Consider the following 4,817-nt stretch of genomic DNA (forward strand, 5'->3'; position numbering starts at 1 on the left):
TTGTCTCCTTATCTTTGATTTTGGAGAGTTTGATTATGATATGTCTCGGTGATTTTCTTTTGAGGTCTATCTTTCCTGGGGTTTGTTGAGCTTCTTGAATGTTTATCTTTTCACTTTTCAGGATGTTAGGGAAATTTTTTTCCAGCAGTTCTTCAACTATTTCCTCTGTGGACTTGTGTGATTCTTCCTGTTCTGGAATGCTGATAATTCTTAAGCTATTCCTCTTCATGTTGTCCAACATGAATCTTAGACCTTCTTCAGAATTTTTTATCCTTTTTTTTTCTGCTTGTTCTTTTATCTTAGCAGTATTGAAAAATTTGTCTTCTAGCTCACTAGTTCTGCCTTCCATCTCTTCTATTCTACTCCTTTGCCCTTTCAGTGTATTGTCTATTTCTGATATTCTATTACTGATTGTATGAACCTCTTTCTGTAGGTTTTGAATTGTTTACAATGCTGTTATCTATTTTATTTGATTGTTCTTGTAGTGCTTTCCTGACTTCTTCCTTATTTTTCTCAACTCCATTGTAAAGTGTTTTGAAACATTTTATAACCATTTTTCTGAATTCCTTCTCCAGCATTTCCAAGGCCTGCCCACCTTCCAGAATGTAGTCCAAGTCTACCTCTAGGTCATTTGACTCAGACATTTTATCTTGTTTCTGGACATGTACTGATAATGGTCATCTGCTTTTGCTTCTTGGACATGTTTAATGTTTATCTGTGGCCTTAATAGTTATTTGAGTGTGTGTTTTGGTATTTTTTATGCTTTCTGATTGCCTCCAGGTAGATGTAATCAAGATGTGGGCTTCCCTTTTCACTCTTCTTATTGCTTAACTCAGAGTCATTTTCACAGGTGTTGTCTGCCTCCCTGGTGTATGGCAGTTGGTATTGGTTTTTGCCTGGGTTGTGGGGTTTTATGGGGTGTGATTGTAGCTTAACTATATGGCAGCAATTTCTGTCTCTTCTTGGGTAATATAGGGATAGAATGAGTCCTCCAAAGGTAAAAACAAGAACAATAAAAAACACCAATGAACAACTAAAAAAAAAAAAAACTAGATTAGATACTGTAGTCTATAATCACAGAAAAGAGAGAGAAGGGACAGAAAGAAAGAAAAAAATCTGTAGCCTAATATAAGCATGTTTAATATCCTCTTTCAGCGGCTTGCCTTCAAGGTCGCCTGATAAATTTCAAGATGCCATCCATTGTTGGTTGTTATGCTGTTTTTTGGGATTTAGTTTTCTGTCTGTTTTGTTTTTAAACTCTTTCTCCCACTCCACACCCCTTGTTCTCTCCTTTTCCCTATTAGTAAACAGCTCAGGGTGGGCTGTGGCCATTTTGAGAAGCTTGTAGCTTTAAATGCTAAGAGTATCTGTGCACATGTGTGGCAGAAGGACCCACCAGTGGTGGAGGTGGGGGGTGCCCATTCGCTCAGGTACCCCCTCTAGTCACCAGAATGTAGGTGTACAAACAGTGGGGGCGGCCAATGAACAGGTACCAAAAAAAAAATCAGAACAAAGCAAAACCGAACCGTCGATGTATATTGTCCTCTTTGCTTCGAAGTTCCCGTGGCATTATTCCTTGGCTGGTCTGCTTGCTCCCCCACTTGGTCTTGCTGTTTGGTCTCACCCAAGTTGTCGGCTCTGGGGCCGCTGAGCCCAGCAGATTCTAAAGTCCAAGATTTCTTACTTCCACTACAAGTTCCACTAGCTATAAGCTTTCAATCTTTTTAAATATTCCTAAGTATGTGGTTCAGAGTTTTGGAGCTCTGCCCTGAACCCTCTTAGCCTGGTATTCTGTGTTATTGCTGACAGAAAACTTCACTGCACCTCTACCCTATCCGCCATCAAGCCCCAGCTCTGAAAAAGAGATTCTTGTGTAAATATAAGAAAACACATACACGGTTTGTATGTGTCTTTTTGTTGTTGTTCATTTTATACTACATTTTGTCTTTTTTGTTGTTTTTGTACTATATACTGTCTTTTACCAGCATTTTTTAGTACATTTTGTAGTACAAAATGCTGGTAAAAGACATTAAAGATCTAAGTAAATGAAGAGACATACCATTCTCTGCAAATTCCCAGCAAGATTTTATTTACTTTTATTTTTAAGATTTTTAGATATTAGATAATACTATTCTAAAATTTATAAAGGAAAAACAATAAATAATAATGTAGGAAGAATCAGTCTACTGGAATTCAAGACTTATTATATATAGCTACTGGAATCACAATTGTGCTTGGTGGGATAGTGTGGTGTAGTGAATTTTCTACTGTCTCTTCTAGCCATAACAAAAAATGTTCTACCCTGTTGGGTCTGGGTAAGAGAAGGTTGAGAGAAGTACTATTAAGATGACATGATTCAGCACCACAGTATGTTAGCAGAGTTAACTGTAATTATAAAAATTTGAAACACTAGCATGGATTTAAAATGAACCATCTCAGAAGCAGGAGGGGAGATCTCACCCATCAGGAAGACAGAGCCTGGAGTTGAGTATGTCCTTTGGACCCCAAGATCCCTGTGTATTGAACCTCTTCAACCCAGGGACAGAAAGCTGGGACACTGGAGAGTGACAGAGGAGCAACAGAGCAGCTGCAGCAGAACCAAAAACCAGAACACAAGACAGCAGTGGACTTTCCAGCCCACGAAACAAGTAAAGCTGAGTGACTTTGGGCAGGAAGCTTGCTTGTAGAGTAGGGTGTCTCCAGGCATTTAACTGGGAGAGCTAGTTTTGCTGACTCACAGCGCTAGAGCCAAATGCCTTCAGGTTAAGATTTCTGGTGGGGTAATGTATCCTGTGGGCATTTATTAGCAGCTAACTGGAGAGTCAGAGAAAAAGAGGAAGACCCCCAACGAGATGGAATGGCCAAGTGGTAGCATTGATGGACTCAAGTGTGGCAACAGTACTGAGGTTGGCCCAGGATCGGGCAGTGTTTCGTTCTGCTGTGCATAAGGTCACTATGGGTCGGTACCGACTTGATGGCACCTAACAACAACTGGAACAACTGTGCCCTGAACATTTTCTGATCCTGCATTGTAATCTGTTAGCTTCCCTAATAATCTTTGTAACTGTTAGCATAGTGTCTGAGTTCTGTGTGGCCATTGCAATATATTATTGAACACAACTGAGTACTAGAGAGAGTGGTGGGAGGAATGCTTCATTTTTTGCAGACAGATACATATATTAAAGGTAGACATGAAAATCCAGAAACAGATCCATATGACAAACATGCCCAACTAATTTTTTACAAAGGTGCAAAAGAAATTCAATATACATAAGATGTTGTTGTTGTTGTTAAGTACTTTGGAGTTGGTTCCGCCTCATAGTGACCCTGCACAGGGTTTCCGAGGCTTTAAACAGCTGGTAGTTTCAAACTGCCAACTTAGAGTATAGCAGCCCGATTAGTAACCACTATGCCACCAGAGCTCCTTATACATATTATATATTAAAAAAAAAAAAAAAACACAGGAGAAATCTTTGGAATCTAGGATTAGGAACAGTTCTTAGACTTGACACCAAACACACAACCCATTAAATGAAAAAAAGAATAAGCTGGACTTGACCAAAATTTTAAAATTTTGCTCTGCAAATGGTTCTTTTAAGAGGATTAAAAAAAAAAAAAAAAAAAAAACTACTTTCTAGGAGAAAATATATGCATACTAAAAAAGACTAGTTATCTAGAATATAAAAAATTAAAATTAAAAAAACAAACTCAAAACTCAACAGTGAAAAAAAACACTCCCAGGTGGTGCTTCTTCACATCCTTTCCAGTCTACGCCATCATAGTGGCCAACTTCTGCCACAGTTGGACTTTATACCTGCTGCTTATCTCCCAGCCCACCAACTTCGAAGAGGTATTTGGCTTCGAGATCAGCAAGGTGGACCTGGTGTCAACGCTGCTCCATCTGGTCATGATCATAATCATACCCATTGGCGGCCAGATCGCTGACTTCTTGGGAGCCACTGGATCAGGTCCACCACCAACGTGCACAAATTGATGAACTGCAGGGGGCTTCGGAATGGAAGCCACGCTGCTGCTTGTCGTCCGATACTCTCACTCCAAGGGCGTGGCCGTCTCCTTCACGGTCCTTGCTGTGGGCTTCAGCGGCTTCATAATCTCAGGGTTCTACGTGAACCACCTGGACATGACCCCATGCTATGGCAGCATCCTCATGGGCATCTCTGATGGCGTGGGCATGTTGTCAGGCATGATGTGCCCCATCATCGTGGAAGCCATGACGAAGCACTCGGGAGAAGTGGCAGTACATGTTCCTAATCGCCTCCCTAGTGCACTATGGGGGTGTCACCTTCTACGGGGTCTTTGCTTCTGGAGAGAAATAGCCAAGGGCAGTGCCTGAGGAGATGAGTGAAGAGAAGTGTGGCTTCGTGGGCTACCACCAGCTGGCTGGCAGTGATGACAGTGAAATGGAGGATGAGACTGAGCCCGCTGGAGCCCCCTGGACTCCCCCTCCCTCCTATGGTGCCACACACACAGCACAGTTCAACCTCCGAGGCCCCCGCCCCCTGTTCAGGACTACTGACCATGTGCCTCTGACCAAATAGCAGTTTCCAGGACCTCCACTCCACACATCTCTGGCCTGAGCGACAGTGCCTCAGGCCTAAAAAGCACTCTCCCATGTTCCTAGTGCTCTCAAATCACTTTTCTTCCCCAATGTCTCTCAAGGGTAGTGAAGCTGCAAGCTGGTAGTTTCAAGGCTCCCCACATTTCCCTAAAGGCATCGTAATAAGTTTACAGGTCTTCTTTCCCACTCGTCTGCCTCAGTGGCTCCAGATCTCTCCTTTCAGGGCTTTATTTTTGAA

The 4,817-nt window shown here is 41.9% G+C and overlaps 1 pseudogene; it reads left to right on the plus strand.

The window, feature by feature from the left end:
• The first annotated feature begins 1,481 nt into the window (after positions 1-1,481).
• Positions 1,482-4,537, plus strand: LOC102834831 (annotated as a pseudogene).
• The last annotated feature ends 280 nt before the right edge of the window (positions 4,538-4,817 follow it).

This window comes from Chrysochloris asiatica, unplaced genomic scaffold (genome assembly GCF_000296735.1).
Source record: "Chrysochloris asiatica unplaced genomic scaffold, ChrAsi1.0 scaffold00062, whole genome shotgun sequence".
NCBI classification, from domain to species: Eukaryota; Metazoa; Chordata; class Mammalia; order Afrosoricida; family Chrysochloridae; genus Chrysochloris; species Chrysochloris asiatica.